The 25900-nt window shown below is 53.9% G+C and overlaps 1 protein-coding gene and 1 long non-coding RNA gene across 4 annotated transcripts in view; both read right to left on the reverse strand.

The window, feature by feature from the left end:
• Positions 1 to 13407: 13407 nt before the first annotated feature.
• On the reverse strand, positions 13408 to 19055 carry LOC103552234 (uncharacterized). Of its 3 annotated transcripts, none has more exons than XR_011537575.1 (4): positions 18036 to 19055; positions 15147 to 17095; positions 14556 to 14711; positions 13408 to 14168 (listed from the first exon to the last, which is right to left on the reverse strand). It is a non-coding gene; the product is annotated as an uncharacterized lncRNA (long non-coding RNA). The 3 variants fall into 3 exon arrangements; XR_011537576.1 differs by lacking the exon at positions 18036 to 19055 and having other exon boundaries at positions 13414 to 14168; positions 15147 to 15354; positions 16988 to 17855; XR_545199.2 differs by having other exon boundaries at positions 13412 to 14168; positions 15147 to 19037.
• A 4650-nt stretch (positions 19056 to 23705) lies between these two features.
• Positions 23706 to 25900, reverse strand: part of UBIAD1 (UbiA prenyltransferase domain containing 1) — a 38016-nt gene continuing 35821 nt past the window's right edge. The window contains exon 3 of the transcript XR_011537577.1: positions 23706 to 23805. The gene's annotated coding sequence lies outside the window, so the exon portion shown is untranslated. The remainder of the gene's footprint in view (positions 23806 to 25900) is intronic.

A 25900-nucleotide genomic window follows, 5' to 3' on the forward strand; every position in this document is an offset into this window, starting at 1 on the left:
CCAGATAAGACATCCAGGTACCCGCTGGCACCATGGGGGTGCAGAGATGAAATGTACATCATCCCTCTCTTGCTACAACTAAGAGTAATAACCTACCGAAAGACCCCACTGCATGGGGCAGCCAAGGCCACTTCAAGGGGCTCCCAACGAGAGGCCAGGGGACAGCCCTCAGTCCCCCTAGCCCTAAGCCCCCCCACCAGAGTGATTCTCTGGCCAAGGCTACACAGCACAGCCCCACAGAAGCCCCTGGGAGTGGCGGCAGCTTAGCTGCCAAAGCCAAATGCACAGAGAGAAAGCAATTTCCCCTTCTCCACTAATTGCTTTCCGCAGCCTGGCCCAGCCCTCCTGCTGCCCGCCCTTCTCCTCCTCCCCTTCTCCTCTCTCCGCCTCCCAAGGACAAGGACACAGAGATACAGCCCCCCTGGGCCCAGCTTGTCTCTCTCAAAACGAGTTTCTGAAATGTAATCCGGAAAGTGAAGGGTAGACTGCGCTCGTACGGCCCCCAGGGGAGGGGGACCTTGGGACTCCGGCGGGCCTGAGAGGGCTCTGGGGCTGGGAAACAAGCAAGCACTTCACCTCCACTCCTCACCTCATTCACTTCTTCACTGGGGTGCTCTTTCCCTCCCTCCTTCAATCGCTCCTTCACTGTGGCAGAGGTGTTGGCACAGCCCACCATAACCCACCTTCTCCTCCGCATTTTCCAGTCCCCTGGCAGTCAGGAAGGGCCATGTGACCTGTTCTGGCCAAAAGGCTGTAAGGGAAAGTAACATGACTCCCTTCGAGGCTGAAACATTTGAGAGCCAGTGTGCAAGCTTCACCTCTCTGATCCCCTGCGGTGGCAACTGTGGAGACCTCATTTCCAGAAGTTGCAGTCCCGAGACGAGGGAGCCTCCATCAGCTGGGGTCCTTGAGGGACTGTGCTGGGCAGAGCATGGCCCATCCCCCTAAACCCACTGGGCATGCAGTATGAGACATACCCCTTTGTTGGGTTAAGCCTAAAGCTTGGTGATGGATTTGGTGAGCAGCACAGCCTGTCCTGCCCTGGCTGATCCACTTGTTCACGGACTCACACATGCTCTTGCTCTTCTCCTTCTCCTCCAGTCCCTCCCCTGTATACACCGAGGGTAGAAGCCCAAACTTGGTCCCTTGAGATGCGTCGGGTGGCCACATCGGGCTGATTGATGCAAACAGTTTCTGGAATGCCTGCAAAACACACAGAGACTGAGGGCAGTGGCTGGACACACGAGTGCAGACCAACAGAGCAGGCTTCTTGTAGCCGCATGAACTGAAGAACCTGTTGCTGACGCGGTGGTTGCCCCCGAGGCACAATTTCCAAGGACGTTGTGGTGGCCAAGGAGAAGAAACAGGACAGGGCACCGCAGAGGAGCTGGCATCACGTGGGCGTGGAGGAGGCTGCTAGAGAGCATCCCGCGTCGAAGAGCCTCAGAGTCACCAAACGCCCTGCCCCGTCTCCTGGGTGAGGAAACTTTGGCTCAGAGAAGTCCATGGACTTACCCAAGCTCCCAGGGTTAGGGCCCATGGCTTCAGATTCCCACGAGAACACCTGCCTCTCGAGGTGTCCCGAGGACATTTTTGGGAAGCGTGAATGCCAAAGTCCCACTCTCTGGAAACCCAACCAGAGTCCCCAGTCTCCAGAAAAGGCATCATTTACCAAGCACTTCTGAGGTGCAGAGCCTGAATAAGCTGTTTTAATAAAAACAGAAGAAATAGAAACCCCAGGCCCTGCTCAGCTGTGGGCAACTGAGGATAAATACCCCCAAATAAGGGACAGAGACAAAACAGCCGCATTTTGTCATAACAGGTGTGAAGGGTCAAACCTGGCACGTGGTTTGAAGTAGGGCCTTCCTGGTGGCATTTCCTGTCCTTCCCTCTTCCCAGCCTTGTCCCCAACTTGCTGAAGCCCAGGGAAGTTGCCCCCAGTACACCTCTGCGCCCCCCACCCCTCTATGCTACACAGGGCTCCAGGCTCCCCCCACCACCAATCCACCACAAACTCCTTTCCTCCTGCACTTCCCCATGTCCTCGTGATGCTCCAGGAGTGGCGGCTGAGCAAACTATGTGCCACCAACATCCTGCTGCATCTTTACCCAGGCTGCACCTTCACTGAAACACCCCCTCTCTCACCCCATCCCCTTTGCTAAGCTGGCTCCTACTCAAGCTTCAACTCCCAGCTGAGGAGCCCCCTCCTCCAGGAAGCCTTCCCTGCCCTCCCCCCTCCTCAAGGCTGGCCCTCAGCAAGTTTGGTGGTCCTCAACAGTGTTCCAGCGCCCTACGCGTGATGCCTCACTTCAGGCCTCGCTGTGTTTGGTTGGCCTGTTTGTGACTCTTCTTTCTCCAGCTGAGAGTGAGTTTCGTGATGGTAAGCAGGGACTGGCTTTCATCCGTTTCTGGTCCTCCATGCCTAGCCCAGGGCTTGGCACTTCAGGGGTGCTCAAGAGATGTTTGTTGAAAGCATTCGTGCACGCATAGGGGCTTGAACGTAGGAATAAATTGTAGACAAAGGAATGAGTCTCTGATGGAGAAATTCTGGGAGCTAAGTACAGAGTGGAAGTGTGTGTGTGTGTGTGTGTGTGTGTGTGTGTGTGTACGTGTGTGTGTGTTGTTGCTAGGGGACCATATTGTTCAGTCCGTTCAGCCACGCCACACAGATATAACCCTCTACCTGCGTGTTTACAATTTTCGTGGCAATCCTCATATTCTGTCCTGTCGCCAAATCTCTCAGCAGACCATGTGCTCTGGTCGGGGGTTCATAAACTCCAGTCCCTGTACTGTACGCTGAACCTGCTCACGGTCATGGACCAAACCATTCAGTGTGTTCTGGAAGCTCAGCCAGAATGTAGGAGGCGGAGAGAAGAGGGCAGTTTTGGGGGAATCTGCTGCCCCTCCTTATCAATCTTGACCTGAGAAGACACCAGGAGGCATCTGCTCGCAGCCGCCCACTGACGCCACGGCTAGGCCACACTGCATGTGGACCGTGGAAGGGAAAAGTACCTGCTTGTGTAATTAACGAGCCACCCAGTTATCCGAGCGGCTTCTTGGACCAGGTGGAGTAGGAAGGCCAGGAGGTGCGGCGGGCTTGGCCACACACTTTCCAGACAAGGCAGCTTCCCAGCTCAGAGGAACCTCCCCACCCTCACCTGTTGAGGGTCAGCTCTCCAGCCCTGACCTTCCTCTGTAAGCAGAAGCGGCATCCCCCTTCTTGGGTCCACCCCCACCCCTTGCCACAGCCTCTGTTCAAACCTCTCTCACGGCCTTGCATATTTGCTTATGTGTCTGTGTGTCTGTCTCCCTCACTAGCTTGCAAAACCCCTTGTTGCAGGAACTAATCTTAATCATTTACATACCGGGGTGTGGCAATCCACGTTTGATGGATTAATTGGTGGATGAGTGGACGTATGGGATGAGATCTGCCCAGGAGACACACTGTGGTCATAGGTACCTTTTGAGATCTTACTTTGTGCAAAGTGCCGTGCTAAGTCCTATAGACATGCAATTTTCTTAATTCTTACAGCAACCCTATGAGTTAAGTAATTATAAGCCCATTTATGATGAGAACACAAGAAGACTGAGGTTGAGACAGAGCTCCATGTCACAGCCAGAAAGTGTCAAGGCAGAAATTCAAAGTTAAGCCGAGTGAGTGACTCCAGATTCCATACTCCTAACCACTCTGGCTGATAGCCTCCTCGTGGATAGCCTGCCTTTTCTCTGAGCCTTGGTTTACTCGTCCCTAAAATGGGCTTGTAAGGGTGGAGCTGGGCCATTGTGGCTTCCAGGTCCCCAGGGAGCGTGTCTTTCTGGGTCGCTAGCTTGTGCCCATAGTGGGGCCCCTATCCAATAAGTCACTTCCTTGGTTGCTCTCCTCCCCTCTACAGCAGCTCCTTGACTTTTCCCCATCCCCCCACTCCTCTGCAACGACACAGATGATCACATGTATGTTCTTTTGCTGTGGGAGGGAGGCCACCCTTCAGCCCCTGGGAGGAAGCTTCCCTGTGTTGGCAGGAAACCCGTCACAGTGCATGCTGGATCCTGCTCGCTGGTCACCAGCTTGCCGGGGACAGGTGGGGGTTCCTTTCAACACGCTCTCCCCAATTGCCTTCTCTCTCCCCTCGGCCTGTCTCCCTTTAATCCAACAGGCCATGAATATGGGAAATATCCGTCTCATTTCTGTGCAAGCAGCAGGCGGTCCCCCGCACTATGGAAAAGGCCCAAGGCTCCATTCATCCACCCGGAGCTCACGACGGCCCAAGTGCTGTCAGAATCCGTAAGAGATCCAGGCTCACGGCCGACCCCACAGCCGCCGGCACCGGAGCGCAGACTCCACATTTCTGACCACTGAGGGGGACAGGTGGGTGCTGCCAGCTTTTCCAGACAAGAAGGTTGAGGAGGTGGCTTCCCGGAAGCTTGGTTGAACTGGGAGCAGATGACAATTCTTAACCGGCCTAAACCATTTCTATCAAGGTGGGCTTCTTGGAAGAGGAGGGATTCAAACTAATGTTGAAATGAGAATGGGGACATTGAGGATGGCTGGTTGGGAGAAGTGGAGAAAATGAGGTATTCTATTGGAAGCGAGAGAAGAAGGCGGTCAGGAAAGGACAGGAACATGGTGTGTCTGGTGGGCTGTGGAAGAGGGGAGGGGCCGACAGGGGCCGCCTGCCTGCTGATGAGACACAGCAGGAATCTAAGCAAGGAGGTAGGGGGCACAAGGGCAGGGATGGGGGGAGGGGACCCTGGAGGCCAGCAGGCGGTTGACAGTGGGGCCAGCCAGAGAATGGCGCTCTCCAAAAGGAACCAGCCAAGAGCTGGGGAATGAATGGCTTTGCTAATTGGCTGTTTTGTTTTTATGTATTTTCATTAGCAAGATAAAATAACAACTTATCATGTAACTGTCTCCTTGTCTGGGAAATAAATGCCTGTTAACCAGCAGAGTGTTCTTGGCTGCTGAGTGAGCCACAGCTCCTCTGGCCCAGGGCTTGTGGGTTCCAGCCGGGCAGAGGGCGAGAAGGTCACACAGCCAGTCCCCTGACCTCATACCCCAGGCAAAAGCCACAGCACTGAGCCCAGGACTTCCCGCGGGGTGGCGGAAGGGGAAGGTCATTCAGCATGTGTCTGGGTCCAGTTGGAAAGAGCTAGGCTAGGGTGAGGCCAACCCCTTCCTCAGACCCCCAGAGTGACACGTCTTAAAGAACCAAGAGGTGAGTGGCCGCCACAGGTCCTCTTTCTCCCTTGGTCGGAAGAGTCTCAGTCATTTCTCTCCTCACTCAGTAAAGCCCTCACCCCCAGCCAGATGAGGATCTCACCCAGAGACCCCTCCCAACAGCCATCTTGAGACAGGTGCTCTGGAAAGGGGCAGTGGGAGGAAAGCCAGGTCTCCATGGTGACCCTGTCCACTCTCCCTCACATCTCTAAGCGGGGGGAAGGGCTGAGGAGGTGTGGTTGGTGGGGAAGTGGGGCAAGGGAGCCTGGTTACCCAGGCAACTCTCTGAGGTCCCAGCCAAGGGCCCTGCTCCCACGGGTGGGGGCTGGTGTTGTCATGGAGACTCCCTGGCAGCATTGCCAAGGCTGGAGGCCTGGTTCCCTCCCAGCCCCGGGGGCACGAGTCACAGGAGGCAAAGGGATCAGGAGCCTCTCGGAATTATGTGGATGTCAGAGCGGCAATTTGCCAGGGAAGAAAGTTCCAGAAGACAGTGTGCTCTCCCCTTGGCTTCTCCCTACCCACCCCCCAACACACACACACACACACACATACACACACTGCCCCTGCTCCTAACCTGCCTCTAGAAACCTGCCTGTGCCCAGCGCTCACCCCGTGGCGTGTTCCTGTTTCTCCATCTCTTGGCCCTCCTTTCTCAATGATGCTGATCATTTCAGGCAGAGAGCCTTTCCCAGGGTCTCCATGACGACTAACCAAGCTGTTGGTCTCCATAGTGACAAGCCCTCAAAGTTATTTTTATTTATTTACTGGGAATTTCAAAGGATTTCCCACTCCCTTGCCCAGGCCTGGCATTTGGGACACTGAGGTGGATCATTCTCCACTGGGCCTGGAGAAGGAGAATGAGGCCTAAGAATGTTGAGATTGACAGTTGAAATGTGGCAGGAAGGTGGCCAGTGAGCACCTCCTCCAAGCAGAGCAGGAGGCCTTTCTGGGCTCTTCCTCCATCTGCCAGATGCCTGGGGAGGCTCTGAAGAGCCACTTAGCAGCCACCATCCTCAAGGAGGTTCCAAGCGCAGCTTCAGGGGATGGATGGGTTGATTGAGGCATATCCTGCTTCACTCTAAAAAATAACCGATGGAATTTACAGAAACATACAGAGGCCCAGAAGAATAAAAACAAGTGGATGAGAAACTCTCAACCAAGGGAAAATAAGATGGTGCCTGGCTAAGGGGAGAACACAAGCATGCAGACTATAAGGTCCCAACAAGTGAGAGGTGCCATAAACCCAACTCTGAGCTGCCTGGTGGCCATAGCAAAAAAGGAAACAAGATTTATAGTCTTGTAGGGCAAAAAATGATAGTTCAGGAGAAGCATTGGATCTAGGAAAAGTATATAAATATGAGGCTATGCCCCCTGCCCACCTTAAGTCCTCCCCACCAGCATCTGACTCAAGCCCTCACTTTTTTCGCTTGTTGGCTCTGCCTTGTTAGTTTTCTCTCTTTCCAATAAACCCTATTCTTTAACCCATGTCACAAGATGTTGTGTAATTTACCCCAAACCTTGCGCATGACGGAAACCCAGATAGGACCCACCCAACAGAATAAATAGAAACCTGGAAGAGATCCACCCGTACAGCAACTTATCACCATCTAAAATCATATCCACTGGGATGATTTTGGTTGCAAACAACGGCAGACCTGACTCAAAAAGGCTTCACCAAGTAGGGGATTTGTCACTTCACAGAACAAGACATTCTGAGGTGGGGTGGCCCCAGTGGTGAATTCTGAGCTTCCCTCGCATCATCCAGTGCCCTGGGTCCTCTCACCTTTGAGCTGGGCCATTTTCAGTGTGTCCGTTCAGCTTCCTCAGTGTGGGGGCTGGGGTGCCGGCCATCACACGCAGCTGTGTCCAATAAGGGAAGTGGATTCTCTTCTGTGTCTCGTTTTAAGAAAACCATTCCCAGAAGCTCCCAATAGATATCTCATCAGGTGTCCTTGGCCACATCTGGGTTATCTGCTGCTATTAATCCAACCCAGGGCAAGGGGGGACGAGGTGAGCAGGACTGGTCAGAACAGCTGGTATTCACGCTGTCACATGGGAGGAAGAAGGGACCCCTGAACGAAATGAAGTCTCGGCCCACTGAGGAAGGAAGGGGAGGGGTTTCAGGTAGGTGTCTTAAGCGAGGGCCCCACAGAAGCAAGGCTTGGGTGAGATGAAGCTTTGGGTGCTGGTGACGTAAGGACATGTTCCTAGAAGGAACCCATAAGGGAGCAGGGAAGCAGGACAGAGAAGCTCTATGGGAGAGCCCTGGAGCAGAAATTACAGCCCAGGGGCCCAACTCAAGGCGAGAGAGTGGGACTTTCATTCTCCAACACTCATCAGTCATTGGCTAAGAGCTGCCTCTGGGAAAACGTAAAATCCTGGGCCCTTCCGGTTCTCTGCAGGGAAGCATACCAGCTCACGTAGCCCAGGGACAGACCTCTGAGGACAGTCACAGGGGCAGGCCAGCCTTTAGAAGCAAAGCACGCACAAGCTGAGGGATATACACAAAAATAGTAGCAGGGATCCCAGAGGCATCTGGTCAACCAAGAGTGTCCACCACAAAAATGACCTGTTCCCCAGCTGGAATGCAAGCACCACGGGAATGGAGAGCGGGTCTGTCTTGTTCATTTGCTGGTTTTTCAGCCCCAGCACAAGGCTTACACGTGTCGGCACTCCATAAATACGTGTTGAATAAATGAATGAATGCCCCAGGGTCTGGGGCTTAGGAGGGAGCTTCAGCCAGGCCTTAGGGCCTTACCAGCAGATGGGCCCACAAGGTGCGTTCCAGGCTCACCACCGCCATGCTGCTTTCTAGCCCCAAGTCCCTCCTGCCAGGAGGCAGCTCCCCACCTCCAGTCCACTCTAGACTTTTCCAGGTAATTGCTCTGTCTCCAGAGAGCTGGCGGCAGCCCCTTGGAGAGCTCCCAGCAAGCCAAGCCCACAGGTCGAGACTTGATCCAGAGGCACAGAGGGTGGGGGCCATGCTCAGGAACTGAAGGTACCCATGGGAAACAACTCAGCTCAGCGTTGTTATTCTTTAAAAAAGTGTAAATGAATTCATAGCAAACAGTGCCGGTGCCTCACCTTCCGAAGGCTTCTACAGACATTACCTCATGCATTTCTGACAACCACTCTGCGTGGAGGGTGTTACTGTGTCACCGTCTTCACCCCGGAAGGAAGGAGGAAGAAACTGAAGCGCAGAGAAATGAATTTACCTGCCTACAATCAAAGAGCCCCAAGGGGTCAGACTCTTTGACGCCAGACCCCATACCACCTTGCCTCCTGCGAGTTCCAAGAAGACCCCTTTCCTGGCGCTGAGCCCCCTGGATCACCACTGACTGCATCAGCCTCTTCCACCTGCCTCTTGCACTAGACCATGGACTCAGGCAGAGAAAAGACCACGTCCCTTTCACTGTCATGCTCCAGGACCGAGGCAGTGCCTGTGAGATAGTCCTCAGGGGCACTCACAAATATTCCTTTTCTCTCCCCTTTGGGGCGCATGGTAATGTGACACTTTCCTGCCCCCTGGAGGCTGATGTGGCCATGTGACTTGCTTTGGCCCATGAAATAGAAGTGACATGTTATTTCTGAGTGGAAGCTTTAAGAGGAGATACATATGACAGGAACATACAAGATGGTGGCTGCTCCACCAGCCTGCTTCCCAAAGTGAGCATGACATAGAGCAGAGCCCCAGGACGACCTGCAATAACAAGAAACTTGAGTGAGAAATACGCCTCGCGACCTTATGCCACTAAAATTGGGGGAATGTTTGTTACCGCACCACAGCCTACGTCTCCTGACTGACATGGTGCATGTTAGTAGAGTCTTAATAAATGTTTATAGAAGGAAATAAAGAATGGAGAGAAGAGGGAGGGAGGGAGGGAAAAAGAGAGGGATGCGAACAAGGACTTGTGGTCCCCTCTGAGCAGAGACAAATACTTCCAGACCCCAGCAGTATCCTCCAGAAGCTGATCAGGTAAGTGGGTTCCCACCACCCAAACACCCTCCCCCTGCCCCCCACCACGCTCCAGGATTCTGAGGTCCGGAGGTTGCCAAGGGGAACCTGGATCTTCCAGCCCAGGATTCCCTCCCCAGCTGTGGAGAGGGCAGCCCAAAGCCAGAGAGTAGAGAGGCTATTTCCCCCCTCCAATTGAAGACTTCTTCAGCCAAATGAATAATTCATTGTAAATGACTTTGAGATGAGTCGAGTCTCCATGTTGCCTCCCGATTATATGTACCATAAAAAGCAATGGCAGTAATTTATCTCCTTCCTCTCCAGGGGTGGGCCATGGGGATGGGGAGGAAATACTCGGTGCCTGGCGTGGGGTTATGAATCATTCCTCTTAGCAGTTAAGCTGCAAGCTGCTGACACTTTTACTGATTTGGCATTAAATAATTCCAGCCTTGGTCTGGAAGCAGAGAGAGGGTCCCACTTCCCTTCTCGAGGGAGCGCCAAGGGGATTGAGAGAAGTGGGGCAAGAGGCCCTCAGGCGGGGAGGGGTAGAGAGAGGAGGTGTGTGCAATTTGGCCTCATTAGTTCACCCTGAAGTTGTCTCTTTTCTGAGATTCGGGGACAGAGCCTGCTGCACGTGACAAGCCCTCATCTGAGCCATCTGAGCTGCATGGGCTGCAGAGGGACGCAGCCAGCAGGGACCAGCTGCTCCTGGGATCCTCCCAGCCTTTCCAACTCCCAGGCAGCTAAGAGGCAGAAGCTCCCGGCCCTCCTTCAGAGGAACCAGGTCTTTGTGCTGGAGAAACCCCAAGAACTTCACAGCCACTACTGCCTCCTTCCATCTTAGACAGCCACAGGAGTGAAATACGGTTCCCAGATTGCAGATGGAGAAACTGAGGCCATAGTGAGGCAATAACGAGATAAAAGGCACAATACAAAGAGAGAGAGTGGTGGGTGGGACACACGTCCTCCAAAAGCCAGACCAGAACCTTCTCCCACACCCAAACGGCCTATTCTACTCATATACCAAGAAGACAGAAGTAACCCAGAGAAATCCAGAGCTGTGCATCCCGTCCACAGATCTTTATTCTGACAAAAATATTTCTGTTTTACACTTGAGGGGCATGGTCAGGATCCTATAGAAACCAAACTCTACTCGCCTAACTCCACGTTCCTGCCCCACCCTGGCCAGCGACAGCACAGACGTTTTGACACAATCCCAGGCCCCACCCTAGAGCCACCAGTTTATGCGTCACGACCTCCAGGGGAGGGGTCTGTTTGGCTGAGTGTTTAAAAAGAACCCCAATAGCAGCTTTATTTGCAATAGCCCCAAACTGGAAAGCAGCCAGCTGTCCTTCACCAAACAAACTGGAACATCCCTACAAGGGAAGAAGACCCAGTAACAGGAAGGAGCAAACTCAAGACGCTGCCAACAACTAGGATGAAATTTCAGGGAATTACACTGAGCGAACAGAGCCAGTCCCAAACGGCTACACACTGTACAGTTCCATTGATATAACACTCTCGAAACAACAAAATTATAGAGGCAGAGGACAGATTAGCGATTGGCAGGGGTCAGGGATGGGGCTGGGGTGTGGCAGGGATGGGATTGGCATTGACGTGGTTATAAAAGGGCAACACCAGGATCCTAGCACCAGCGAACTTTTCTGCTTCTTGACCGGAGGTGCATATGAAAACTTACCCATGTGATAAAATTGCATCAACACACGCACAAATTAGTGCACACAAAACTGAAGAAATCCGAATAAGACCAGTGGATTACATTAATGTCAATTTTTTGGCATGATATTATACTACAATTTTGAAATATGTCAGCACTGGAAGGGGAAGGGTACCAGGACCTCTCTGCATTACTTCCCACAACTGCATGTGAACCGATAGTGATGTCAAAATAAAAGTTTAATTCAAAAATTTTTCAAAAGCTCCTAGTGATTCTATTCAACCAGGGAGGAGAACACCTGCCACACTGAGCTTTCTTTTGTAATTCAATGCCCCAATCAATAGAGTCCACACGCTTCCCCCTTTCACGGTCAAGGAGAAAATGTGCACCCTTCAGGATGCGGCTGTCCGTGGCTGGCCCGGTGCTAACCGGATGACAGACAATTCCTGCATCTCGAAGGCTTGGAAAGGGAGCAACTTCGGACAGGCCCAGGCTCTCCTACGCACCAGCTCTGCAACTTTATGAAATGATTGAGCTGCATGAGTGTCTCTGCAGAGTGGCACATTAATTACACCTGCTTTAAAGGTGGCTTAGGCTGGAGATGTGGAGGGGAGAGGCCTGAAGAGTGAAGTCACTCGGAGACAGAAGCTGTCGGCAAATGTCTGGTGGGTGGTGAGGAATCTGGGGTAGGTCTTCACTTCAACCCCGGGTCTCCATTCCCATGGGCACACCTGTGCACCTGCCACCCCCTCAGCCCCCCTGAACTCTCGCAGTACAGGATTCAGGGGCCAAGGTTGATTCGAGGCTTCCTCTGTCTCTGTAAGACCTGCTGTGTATCTACCCAGGTAACACAGGGCAGAGCTCCTAAAACGGTTTCCCCTCCGGAATCAGACACTGGTACCCTCCAAGCCACCAGCCCCAGAGGGCAGGTGGGCACTGAACTTAACCAGGGATATTTGATGTTTTCCCAGCTTGTGTTTAAAATAATACAAAGCCTTTCTCTCTGTCGATGGGAGCCTTCTTGTAAAGTCCGCAGTGTGGACAACCCAACTGCTCAGCCCTGTGTGTGCAGACCCCACCCTCGGTGTGCACATGAGTACATACAAACACACACATACACATACAGACACGCTCCTGTGCCACACACGCCTCCTTCCTGTGAAGGACTTGGATTCTGACGCGAGAAGGGTAGTTTTGAATGTCACTTCCTTGCAGAGCCCGTCTCACCTGGATGAGACACAGGGAAGCGGAAGCTGCAGCTGGGACCCAGGCACTTTCATTATTTATGAAGCTTTCGTTATTTCACGTATAAATAATCGATGACTGCAAAGTGTGGCGGGCCCCGCCGTGGAATATTCATGAGCCACATTTTCTGGGGTTTCGGCTGCCACCTTGGCCCATATGTGCACGCACTCACATACACACATGCTCACACACACGCCCCCAGATAAAAATCATTGCAGTAGAGATTTCATCTGTCAGGCTGGGGCCCCGTCTCCGGGAGAGCAGCCGCTTGCGCCGTCTCAGCACTAGGAGGGTTTGCTCGCCTGGTAACGCCGCAGCTAAGAGGTTCACCAGGCTCTCAGTCAAAGATCAAGAATCCTCTGCGTGTGCCCGCTGAGACCCTCCCCCCAAGCCAGGACCTCGGCCTCCGAGGGGCTGCGGCTGCACACTCGGACCCCTGTGCGTCTGGGAAATAGTTTTGTCCCTGAGTTTCGTGTCTGCTGGTCCAGAGAGCAGAAAGGTCTGACCTCCTCTCATCATGGGATCCCACAGGGGGAGGGGGAGGATGAGCCAGATGGAAACAGCACGGCCCCCCAGGTCCTGCAAGGCTGGCCCTTACCTTTTCAGCCCGTATTCTGCATCCCACTCCGGGCTGCAACTCCTTTCTGTTCTCTTGACTTGTTTTTTTTTTTTACTGAGGAAGATTATCCCTGAGCTAACATCTGTGCCAATCTTCCTCCATTTAATACATGGGTCACCACCACAGCATGGCTGACAAGCAGTGTAGATCTGCGCCCAGGATCCGAACCCACAAAACCTGGGCCACTGAAGCAGAGCATGCCAAACTGAATCATTAGGCCACGGGGCGAGCCCCATGTTCTCTTGACTTTTAATGCTCTTCTCTCCTCCAGGGCTTTCCATTTGCTATTTATTCTGTTCCCTTTGCTTGAAATACTTTTCCTTTCCCCACCAATGCCTGGCTAGTGCCTACCCACCCCTTGGGTCTCCAGTAGATGCCACCTCTTCTGGGTCTTCTTCTCCAACTCCCCAAGTTGGGTTAGGCCCCTCCTCTGGTTTTCAGGACCTGGACTCCTGGTTCTGTAGCTTATTCCACCATGTTGTCATGATCTCTTTGTTAATGTCCCCCTCCCCATGCACAAACACTGGATTGTAAACTATGTGACAATGGAAGGCTCTCAACAGACCTCATTTTGAATCCAAGTTCTGCCACTTACTAGCTGTGTGTCCTTGGGCAAGTTATTTAACCTCTCTGTGCCTGAATTTCTTCTGTAAAGCTGGCATAATAAAAACAGAACCAACCTCATAGCGCTGTTACGAGGATTTAATGTATTAATCCAGTGGACGTGCTTGGCCCAGTGCCTGCCCAGAGCTCAGTAAGTGGACAGTCCCAACCTCCCCAAAGCTCTGAAAACCAAAAAGCTCTTCGAAACTCATTTGGCAGCAAAACCTGAACTGAACTGACCTTGGAGGTACTAATGGTCTTTATCCACTGGCTGGAACTAGTCATAGATATTTTGCTACAGAAATATGAATATGTTGACGTGTTTGTAATATATAGAACATTATATTTCTAAAACCTGGAAAAACTTCAGAATGTGAAATGCATCTAGCCCCAAGAGCTTCTATGAGGACCCACAGACTGACAGCCTTCTCATGACTTTTATTATTGATAGGATAGTAATGGGGACGCACCCATCCCACCCAGCACCATGCCTGGCACAGAGCAGCCTCCGTAAATCAAGGGTGACGGTTGCCATAGCGACTGGAGTTAGCACCGCTTCCCTCACCTCCTGGGAGACCATCCTGCCACCCACCCCCTCAGAGCCCCGAGCCTCAGGCCCAGCTTGCTGACTTCCCAGAGCTCACGCTTTGCTGTGGTGGCAGAAGCGGGCCACCTGGCCTGTCTGAACTCTGGTTTTGCACAGGAAGCAAATTACTTGTTCCAAGTCACAGGTGAGGAGCAGGGAGCCACTGCCTCTGTCCGTGCTTGCGGGAAGCGGCTTCATTCTTCCAGGAAGGCAGGGGGATGCTCTCAGGTCCTCCCTGCCCCTCTCCACAACAGCACCAGGAAGAGCCTGGAAGGGAGGGACCCATCAAGTGAAATTGGACTGAGTGCCGATCCGTGCTGGTCCTAACGTGTAGACAGTAGAGATGTTAGAGAGCGAGCGATAGTATAGCTAGACGCTATGGATATAGATGCTATGGATAGAGAGACAGATGAAACAGACCTTATAGCTGGACAGTATACCACCACTCTTTCCATCCTCACATCCAGCTCATGGGGTGTGTTAAGATTTAATGGATCCTAATAAATAACCTCACTGCCTCCCCACCCGAGTTCAGATCCACGTGAGAGAGAGACGCTGGCACCCCACAGATAAAGGTCAAATGCCAAGTTTAGCACTTGCCCAAAGCTCAGCTGCAGAATGTGACAGGGTGGGGAAAGGCTGGTCACATCCCACCTCCTGAAAATACGAAGCCCATTTTGTTGATGAGGAGACGGAGGCGAGTGAGTGGAGGAGGATTGGAACCCAGGGCTGTCTGTCTCCCCACATCATTCGGCCTTGCTTGTTGCTCTTGACAGGCCCCAGAAACACCCACTCAGGACCTCTGGGAGCCTGTGGGAAAATGAATCCCATATGAAAAGATGTTAGAGGTTGGGGAGCCTGCCGCAGAGCCCTTGGGTCTGGCCAAAGGCTGGCCCATTATTTCCCTCCTCCCTTTCTCTCCCTTTCGCCCCCACCCCGCCTCCTCCCCCTTCCTCCCTTTCTCTCCTTTTCCTACTCCTCCTCTTCTCCCCTCCCCTCCCCCTCCTCTCTCCTCCCCTCCCCTCCCCCCTCCTCTCTCCTCCCCTCCCCTCCCCCTCCTCTCTCCTCCCCTCCCCTCCCCCTCCTCTCTCCTCCCCTCCCCTCCCCCCTCCTCTCTCCTCCCCTCCCCCCTCCTCTCTCCTCCCCTCCCCTCCCCCCTCCTCTCTCCTCCCCTTCCCTCCCCCCTCTAGTGCCTATCCTTATCCTCCTCTGTCAGATGACCCTTGCTCATTTCCTTCTGGTTACCCTGCTTGGCGAAGCGGCTGTCCTGGTTCCATATCTGATCCGCACACCTGAGCCAAAGGAAGGACTTGCTTTCAGGAGCCACTTCCATCTCCAGCTCATTAAACAGCAGGTACCCTTGTCTGGGTTCACCTGTCATAAGCCTGATCCATGTCTGCCAGCTGGAACAAATCCCACGAGGGAATCAAGCAACCCCAGTCACTCTGAACACCTGCGGAGAGGGCAGGGGGCCCAGTGGCTGGAAAGCCGGATCTCAGGCAGTGCCCTCTGAGGCTGCCCTGATTCTGTCTCATATACTAGAGTTGTGGTCAGTTTATAAATCAGGCAGAGAAAGCTGCCACAAGTTCAAGGAACAGGGTCCCAAGTCCCGAGATTGGGCTGTTGCTGTCCCCCACGCCCAGGCCAGCCTGGCCCTGCCGCAGAAATGGCAATATGCTTCCTTTTATGAACCAGCCACAAGCGGGCTTTCCAGAATCCTGAGGTTGCATGAGCTCAGCATGAAGGAGCCCTGTGATTGATTAGGGGCGTCTGCCAGGGCTGCAGCCTGGGAGATGGTGGCGCTCAGGCCATGTGTTCACTTTCTCAGCATTTGTGATACCTTATGGATGGCCGTTAGGGAAGGACCCTGTGACTGTGTCACTCTGGGCGTCGGGGTTCTGTGTGTATGCATGCATGTAATTTTGAAAGATATACCTTTACAAAGCTGCTCATAAATCAATGGTCAACGAAAGCCCTTTCTTCCACACCATATGGCCTGTATGACCTCCAGCCAGCACAGAACCTTCTGGAGCCTCATTGCCAATTTACAAAACAAAGATGAAGCTGCCAGTTGGAGCAAGGTTGAATGCATTAAAGTCCTCCATCCATTTATGGAAATAAAGGATTTGGGCTTTTTAAAATTATTATTAAAAAGCCATACATTCTACAGATCAGAGACAGACAGGGGAATGCAGGACACGGAGCCTCAGACTTGCTGGTCTCCAGGTCCCCAATAGGTAGGAGCAGCCAGAATTTCAATTCCTCTGGGATGTCGGAACCAAAGGGCCTACTGGTGCATGTGAATTCCACCATCAAAATTCTGCAAGAGCGTTGCATCTCCTGGGGCAACAGATGAAGTCCTTACAGCAGGTACAACAGGCTACATCCTCCGGCCACCCTCCCCTCCTTCACTCCACACCTACCACGCCCCTCCACCCCGGCTGTTCCTTACACACACAAGCACTTCCTGCCCCAGGACTCCCTCGCTTCATATTTGACCTATTTCTTCTTGTCCCACCTTCCAGGGAGCTGGACAGGGCCAGTTCAGGAGCTCCCGACACAGGCACTGTGACCATGACACGTCATTGAACTGGGAAGGGAGAGAGGCCACGGGCTCCGTGCCCCAGCAGTTCGCCGCAATCCGAGAACCCCAGCTCCCGAGGCTGGGGCTGTGTCAGCACTTCGCCCCCCCGCCTCGCCACAGTGATTTATGGGCCCTGTCAATCTGCAGGCTGAGCGGGAGACAGCTGGAAGAAGAGGGGATCAGGAGCAGAGATCCGATCCGATCCGATCCGTCAGGCCAAGGCGGGACTGCGGTGGGTGGGGGGGGGTTTGCAGAGAGGGGCTGAGGGTTCATCAGGAGGGTGGGGTAGGGCGGAGGTGAGGGGGTAAGGCGGCGAGAGACCCAGACCCTCCAGGTGACAGTAAGACAGAGACCGGGATGGGGACCCCAGCATGCTGGGTCAAAGAGGCCACCGCCCCCAGCCAGACCCAGTGGCTGGGGCACAAAGACACCCAGAGTGGAGAATAACAAAGAAAGCAGGAGGAAGGGAAAGACAGCGAAAGCGAGCTGTGTAGAAACCCACCTCAGGAGTTTCTAATTCTCTTTATTCTGAAGACAAAAGCGAAATGAAGATGACAGACGGTGAGAGACGTTTAGTGGGGTCTGCTTTTCTGCAGACACGCTGGAGGACCTGGTTGAAATCACAAATTAGCACATTTCCTATCTCTCGTGTGTCACAAGCCCTGGCAGGGATCAGAAGCACCAGCTCCGCCTCCCCTTAGGTCCCAGCGCCTGCTGGAGGCAACTCTCCCACTGTCTGCCTCACCCTGTTTATGTCCCTTTGCCCCTGCAGCTCCACATCTGCCCCACTCTCAATTGCTTCTCACCTTCCCAGCCTTAGATTTTTCTTGCCACTCTCTGCAGATCTTACTCCTTGCCAGCCACTCTCTCAGTCAGCCTCCCTGTCCCTGGTACTTTCTACTCCTTTACAGTGTCTCCCCCACCTGCCTCCCTCCTGGTGTGTCCCCCTGGGTCTCCACCTCACACTCTCCTGGGTCCCCCATCTTTCAGTTGGCAATTGGCCCCTAATGTTCACCGACTGCAGATGCCCCTGTCCCTGCCGTGGGTCCAGGCAGCAGATGGAGTGGGAGAGTGGCATCTCCAGGCCTGGAGGGAAAGGGAGCCCCCACATCTCTCGTAGCTGCAAGCAGCTCGGCACAAAGGCGAGGCAGCCCCGGGAGTTAGGGGAAACAGAACAGCAGCCAGCAGCTCTCTTTTATCCAGAGTGGATTTGATATTCCAGGTCAGGCCCCGCTGAATGCTCAGGCGCTCGTGCGCACACACGCACACGCGGGGACACAGCACAGTAGCCACGCACTGAGCAGCCTCAGACGGCCTAGCAACCAGACGTGCAAATCCACGTCTCTCCACAGGCGTCCAGGAACCAGAGACCACCCCCAACTCCAATCCCCAACCCCCCCAACTCCAGCCCCAACTCGCCCCAGCACAGAGATGTCCCCCTTCCCCCAGGGCCCCAGGAACGCCGGGGTCGGGGAAGGTGCCTCCGGGCGTCTGCAACGCCCGCGCCCGCGGGAGAAGGACGAGGGTCCCCAGACTGCAATCCGCCGCACCATGAAGACGCCAGCCTCTCCCAGGCGACGGCCGGGCAGGAGGAGGGACGGCCTTCTGGACCAGGCTCTTCAGCTGGAGGAAGGAAAAGAGTCGCTCCCAGGGCACCGCGTCGGCCCGGGACCTGCCCCTCTCCCGAGGAGGAGACCATCTGTTTCCAGGCTTCCGCCATCTCTTTGTTTCCCGCTTTCTTTGTATCCCCTTGATTTATGAGACTAGGGGAGACGATCTCTTCTCATTTAACTTACTTTGAAGCTGATTCAAGTTGTTTCAATAATAAATTAGTCTAAATAAAAAGCAAAGTTTTCACCTGCGGCCATGCGGTCTAGTGGCGCCGCCTGCTCCCCTGAAGTTTCCGGTAAGGTGGGCGGTGCGCCCCCCAGGGGCCAGTGTGGAAATGGCAGTGCCTGCCCTGGGAACCAGGCGGCGCCGATAGGCGCTACATATACACACTAATCGTGGATATGGACTACGCACGCACTATGTACATTATATATGCACTGTATGCACACTACATGTGCACTATATGTACACTATGTATATATATGCACTATATGTGCACTACATGTGTACTACACGTACACTATTTACAGTATATGTGCGCTATATGTGCACTATATATGGACTAATCTTATACATGCACTACACATACACTAATCATGTATGTGCACTACATTTACTCTCTACATACACTATGTACAGTACATATGCACTATATATACACTATATATACAGTAATCACATATACGCACTACGTATACTCTCTACATGCACTATGCACAGCACATATGCACTATATATACACTATATATACAGTAATCACATATATGCACTACGTATACTCTCTACATGCACTATGCACAGCACATATGCACTATATATACACTATATATACAGTAATCACATATACGCACTACGTATACTCTCTACATGCACTATGCACAGCACATATGCACTATATATACACTATATATACAGTAATCACATATACGCACTACGTATACTCTCTACATGCACTATGTACAGCACATATGCACTATATATACACTATATATACAGTAATCACATATACGCACTACGTATACTCTCTACATGCACTATGCACAGCACATATGCACTATATATACACTATATATATACACTAATCACGTATATGCACTACATACGCACTATGTACATTATATATGCACCATATGTGCACTAATCATATACATGCACTACCATTACACTATATGTACACTACATGTTATAGACTGAACGTGCCCCCCCCCCCCAAATTTACGTTTGAACCTAATCCTCAGATGGTCTGAGGAGGTGGGGCCTGCGGGAGGAGATTGGGTCATGAGGGAGGAGACCACAGTGTCTGACCCCAGAGACTGCTCCAGCTTCTCCACCTGCACCTCTCATGCAGGCCCTACCACCTAGAAATGCCCACATGGGGTCCCTGATCAAGTATGGGACAACTTGTGCCTTGGGAACTCAGGGCCAGAGCCACTCAGACCTATATCCCAACCATGGTTCTGCCAGTGTTTAGCTCTGTGACCCTGACATCTCTGAACCTCCGTTTCCTGGGTTGACAATGGGGATAACAGTAGGTCCCACCTCGTAAGGTCATGAGGATTATCCCAGAGTTGGATGGAGGCGCGGGAGCTAGTGGAGGGACTCAGAGAAGAAATCTCAACGGAAGAGAGGGGCCTGAGAGCTAAAGATTCTTAAGGCCATGCAAGGACACCCCTAGGCACACTCCCCCAACCCAACAGAGGAGGGCAACAGCGAGAGGCGGCAGGAAGGAGCCGGAGGGCTGGGACAGTCCACAAGTACGTGGGGGGGTGGGTCTCAGGCACCACCCCAAGGAGTGAGATGTAAGGAGCATGATGTTTTCTGGCACAGCTCAAGCTGTCCCCACAGCTGGGGAAGTGTGGCTCAGTTAGGAACCTGCTAATGACATTCTCTGCCACCTCCAGGCTGACTGAGCAGGCCTCCAGGCCTCCCTGCCAACTCCAGGCTGTAGGGGGGAGGGTCCTGTCTGGGTTTTAGGATCAGGGCTGGGCTGTGGGATGGATGGAGAGCACCTGAAGGATTTTCAAAGACCCTAAGTAGTGGAAGCGTAGACGTGTGCTGGGGCACGGAACTCAGGACAGGGGACCAGGGCTCAGAGACAGGACAGTACTGGGCAGCAGTGGGCCGGGTGAGAGTCATGGCTGGGGGTGAAGATGGAGACGAAGCTAGGGTCACAGCCCAGCAAGGAGGGGCTTGGTGGGGCATAGGGGAGCGGACAGGGGCTCCAGGCAGGCTGGGGAGAGGGGAACCAGGTTGGCCACAGACCTGGGCCGGTGAGGGGTCCTGTCGAGGCATCTGGGTCAGGGAGAGAGGCCACAGCCTCCAGGTGGGGGGAAGCTGTCAGCAGCATGCTGCATGGCAGCCACTGAGAGGTACTGTGTGCTGGGGACAAAGGAGCCTCAGGAGGTGACAGGATGCTGTGTTTCCCCTAAAATAACAGTGGCAGGGGTTCTTTTCTTGTCGAGAGAGAGAACAGTTCAACTCTCCTTCTGTGAGCAGCTCTGCGGGCTCCTCGAAGCCCCTGCCCACTCCAGGGCCAGGGCTGGGCCAAGTGTCCAGCGGGGTCCTCATCAGGCCTTCCTGCCCACGCCCCGACTGCCTCCAAGCAGCCTGCACCCTTTCTGTCTCTCCTTCTCCTTCCCCCCATATTCAGCTTTATTTTTATCCTCACTTCCACCTCCAGAGGTAGAAGTTCGCGCTCCTCAGTCCCGGGGCCCAGGCTGCTCCCCTGTCAGCTGTGGCCTCTGTGGGGACCGGGCCGGCCAAGGCCAGAGATGGGAAGGGGACATCCCTCTGCCCGCCCCTGGCTGGCTTGCAGGGTCCACTCAGTTGGGGCAGAACTCTCCATGGAGGGGCCGTCCGCAGGGAGGGCCGAGGATCAGCCACAGACCCATTTATAAGCCAGCCCTAATAAAAAGTGACATTCTTGCCTGCTAGAAAATATGGTGCCATTTCCCCATTCGTGTCCAGCCCAGCTTGTGGGAGATGGAGCACATTATTCCATTTCCGTCACAGCCGCCTCCCTCCCCGCCACCTCCTGGCATGTGCTACGGCCCTTATTAATAAGGAGCTGCCTCCCCGGGAAGCCACCCACTGTGGGAGCAGCCATCTCCCTCTGATGCTCAGCACCAGAGGCGGCACTCAGGCTCGGGGCTCCAGCGCCACCCCAGCTTCCCTCCCCGCCTGCCTCCCGTACTTCCCAGTATTGCCATATCAAGGCCTTGGCGCATGAGGGAGCTGAGTTGCCCAGCAGGGATGCCCCAGGGGAGCCTCACTCTGGAGGCTAAATATGCATTCATTCATTCAACAAACGTTTATTGAGCACCTGCCATAAGGCACTCACTGTTCTGGGCCCCAGGGTCAGAGCAGTGAGCAGACGGGTGCCTGCCTTGATGGCACTGACAGTCCGGTGCAGGATATGGACGTGAAATGAATAAGCTCCGAACAGATGAGGTAATCTTAGATTTTAGACAGTCCTGCTAAGTCTGATGCAGCAGTGAAACAGGAAGAGCAGATGGGGAGAGCCTGGGGCTACTGTCAGCAGGGGGTCAGGGAGTGCTGTCCTGTGGGTGACACCCGAATGGTGAGAAGCCAATGCCTTGAGAAGATCTGAGGGGAGAGTGTGCGGGCAGAGAACGGCGGGCGGAGGTGGGCAGGGGCACCGAGCGCAGGCAGTACAGGGGCGGAAGGGGCCCGTGCTGGGAGAGGGGTCTGGTGGAGGAGGGGTCACGGCTGAGAAGCTAGAGCAGGAAGAAGGGGCTGCATGAGGTGCAGGGCACCAGAAGGACCTGGGATTTTTTTATAAGTAGAATTGGGAAGCCGTTGACAGTTTTAAGCAGGTCTGTTCTTTTAAAATCCCTCTGGCTGCTGGGCAGAGAGTAGCCTGGGGGTGTCGGGGGAAGGAGGGGGCCATGGGCTGTACCAGTGCAAGGTGATGGGGAACTGAGCGATCGTGGGGCAGAGGGTAGAGAGGCATCAGATTGGGGGTACATGTTGCAGGTCGAGCTGGCCGCATTGGCAGATGTACGCTACCTCTCCACTTCCTCCTCTCTTGCAGGAGTGTGGACCGTGACCCACCTCCATAGCCACCCACCTGGGGGCTCTGTCTTCTCTGTCCCTCTGCCCCACCAGCCTGAGGCTCACTCTCACGCCCTGCCAGGTCATGAAGCCATGTCTTCGTTACCTGGAGGGAAGAAGAGAGAGACCCCGCACCAGACTGTGTGCCTGGCGGTCAGGCCCCAGCTCAGCAGAGAATCCAACTCTGCTCCCAAAACCACTGAGCAGCTCAACCCATTTTGCAGAGGGGAATGTGAAGGCACCGAAGTTCGGGTTATTCTCCGCTTCTGTGCTAGGCCTGGGACCCGAGCTCCTCCCAGCAGCCTCGGGAGCAGGTAAGAGTTCAAATTGTGCCATCTGCAACCTGGGTGTGAATTTCAGCTCCACCAGACACAAACTGTGTGACCTTAAGAAAATGACTTACCTGTCTGAGCCTATTCACTTGATTAAGTCTTTCATTTAGTCAACAAATATTTAGTAGCACCTAGTGTGCTCCAGGCCTTACAGTGGATGCTGCGGATGCTGCTGTGAACAAGAGGAACTCACAGTCTCAGACTGAAGATGGGCAACAAGTCAACAATGAGTACCATGACTTGTGATCCCTGCCAGGAGCGGAGGATAGGGTTCGATGGAAGATGATAATCAGGAGAAGGAGGCCTCTTTAGACAGAGCGCTTGTGAGGATGAAATGGCATCATACATGTAAAGCCCTCGACTCAGGGCCTAGCACATGGTAAGTGCCAGGACCCGCGAGCCCCTATTTCTAGGGGCCCAGGGGAAAGGGGGAGGGTGTCAGAACTGCCTTCAGCTCCAAGCCCAGAGCTGGCCAAAGCGGGGAGCCTGCTTTCTCCCCCCACAGGTCAGAACTCAGCACTGGCCGCTCTTGTGGGGAGGCGGGATAGCCCGACTCCTAACTCTGGTCTGGTGCTCACCTCACTTCCTGGAGTGGGAGAAGGAGAGGGGACTCCGAGGCCCCTCCTCCAGTGACCAGCCCTCTGGGCTCAGATGGGGGGACACAAGGGACAGCATGGAGGAGGATCCAACTCTGTAGGCTCCAGACAGAATTTGCAAAACCTCCACTGTTCCTGGTCACTCAGGGCTAGAAACCCCTCTGAGACCCTTCGTGGGGACAGCTGGGGGAAGACACGGGCCCCTGCCCAAAGCGGGAGCCAGCCCTGCCTCCTGCCTTTCCCCATTCCCTGCAGCAGCCGTTCGCTGCAGTCATAAAGATGCTTTATAACCCTCCGGTAGGGAGACAGTTCAGCAGAGCTCCTGAGCTGGGCGGGTGGCTGCCCTGACCTTCTCCCAGACCGGAAGGGAGGAGCTGCCATCTTTCACGGGTTTGGAGTTGGAGTGAGAAGGGACAGCTGGATATCAGTCTGAAATGGTCCTTGTCTGTGGGTGCCCCTGCCCCCACCCCAAGGAACCGACAGCAGAGTTGGGTCTAGGCTCCCTTAAGAAACACCCTCCTGCTCCCCAGGGACCCCCATCCCAGCCCCACTTCTACCCTCCTCACCTCTCCCGGCATTCCTTTCTCCCCTCCCCTCTCCCTGCTGGGGCAGGAGAGAGGCACACAGCACCTTGAAAGTCATCCCAGACCTCCAGGGTGACCTCCTGATCTTTTCCAGGCATCTCCATCTCCTGGGGTCTCCTTCGCCTTTTTGAAAAAGAAATTAATATACTTTATTTTTCAGAGCCGTTTTGGGTTTACAGAAACAATGAAGGGAAAATCCCATATACCCTCTCCCCCTGCACACAGTTTTCCCTATTATTTGTGTGTGTCTGTGTGAGGAAGATTGGCCTTGAGCTAGCACTCGTGACAATCTTCCTCTGTTTTATGTGGGATGCCACCACAGCATGGCTTGACGAGCAGTGTTAGGTTGGTTCCCAGGATCCAAAGCTGTGAACCCCGGGCCTCGGAAGCAGAGCGCAAAAACTTAACCACGATGCCACCAGGCCAGCCCCTAGTTTCCCTTATTATTAACACCTTGCATTAGTGTGATCCTTTGCCTTTTCCACTTTCCAACTTTGGGCCCCAGTGTCCTACTCTGGTTCTGCTTCCCCCGCCCTGGTGCCAAGGCTAGTACACCAAGTAACCAGTGTACCAAGCAATTGATACAGCAAGTGACTGAAGTACCAGGTGGCTGATGTGGATGCTGCCCTTCCTAGCACTCGCCCCTGCCTCCCCCCAGGCCCAGCTCATATGACTGGTCTCCTGGCCCCTACCCACCCAGGAAGATTGACAGCTAGGAGAGAGGGGCATTGGGTTGGGACACCCAACCATTCTTCATCTCCAAGGTCCTCAGCCACCTCTTCCTCTGAGGACCCCAGCCAGGTAAAGGACAGTGCTCAGACTGGGTGGGGCAGAACAGAGGAAACCCTGGCCTCCCTGTGGTCCCTCCGACTTCTCGTAAGAAGTTAATAAAATTGCAGGCAGGAATGACCCAGAGGACATGATTTACTCAGGCTGGGGAAAAGCTTTCAATAAGGTCCCTCCATAAAAGGCCATTAAGGGAGTGGAATAACCACAGGCTAAGGGGCAAGTGTTATGGATTCCAGAGTGGTTTAAGCGGAGGAATTAAAGAGGCATTCAGAGCCGCGAGACGTTATTAATAACCACACTGGGAGTTTGTAAGGACTTTTCATCTCAGCTGGCTTTGCAGGCACTAGCTCCTCAGCGCTCAGGTCTCTGGTGGAGATGGAAGGAACGAGCAGGCTGGGGGCCAGGCTCACCCCACTTTTAAGCTGAATGAGCGGGTGCGATGGGCTGAGGTCTGGGAGGTCAGGGGTCCCTGGAAGATTCTGGGTGACACACTTCCTAGTGCTGAAAGATGAGACTCCGGAAGGAAGGGCAGCCCTGGGGGAGGGCAGGAGCGTGGGGGTGAGTACGATGTCCAGCCTTCAATCCTATGACCAGGCTGAGGGGCGTGTGCCGTTTGCAGCATGTGGGAGCAGAGAATCCACATTTCCCGTCTACAGGCTCCAGAGGGAGAGTCCCCCCGAGGAAAAAGAGGCTACTCTCCCTGGCCTCCTTCAGCTTGCCCACGAGGACCCCTCTGGAGCCTGGACACGGGCCTGAAGAAGCTGCGGTCTCACCTTGTATGTGGGCCACCCCAGCCCACCCGAATCTCCTGGATGAAAAGCCCAACACCCATAAGGTCCGAGCCCCTCCTCCTAACCCATCTTTCAAGGCTCAGGTTAAGTGACACCTCCTCCATGAAGCCTTCCCAGCCCTCACTTTGACCTTGCCCCTCTGAGCTATACCCTCCTCACTCCCTACTCTTGATAATGCAGACAAGGATCCCCACTTCCACAAGGTTCCAGCCCAGCAAGGCCCAAACCTATGTCCAGGGTCATCCCATTCAACCCGGTTTCCGCCTTGGGTCTTCCTAGAGGCCTGTGCTCCTAGAGACAGACGGGCACAGAGAGGCCACAGAGAACCTCAGATAGGGCTGAATTCTGAGCAGGGCACCTGCATCCCAGCTCTGTTCTTCTCTGTAAGGTACCCTTCCCAGAATTTCTCTCTCCTGCTGAAATTAGCATTCTTTTAAATGTTTTCACGCTGTCCAATCCTTCCTGAAATGTGCATATTAACGGGGAAGATGACCACCTCAGCTACTTCACTGGGCCCGACATTAATCTCCACGACCCCATTACACTTAACGCGCCTGGTCCTCTGGGCTCAGCCTCATAAACTCAAGTCAACTCCAGAACGTTCCCCGCTGCCCAAGGTTTGCAGCTGCAGAGGGCCA

This window comes from Equus przewalskii, chromosome 2 (assembly GCF_037783145.1).
Source record: "Equus przewalskii isolate Varuska chromosome 2, EquPr2, whole genome shotgun sequence".
Taxonomy (NCBI): domain Eukaryota; kingdom Metazoa; phylum Chordata; class Mammalia; order Perissodactyla; family Equidae; genus Equus; species Equus przewalskii.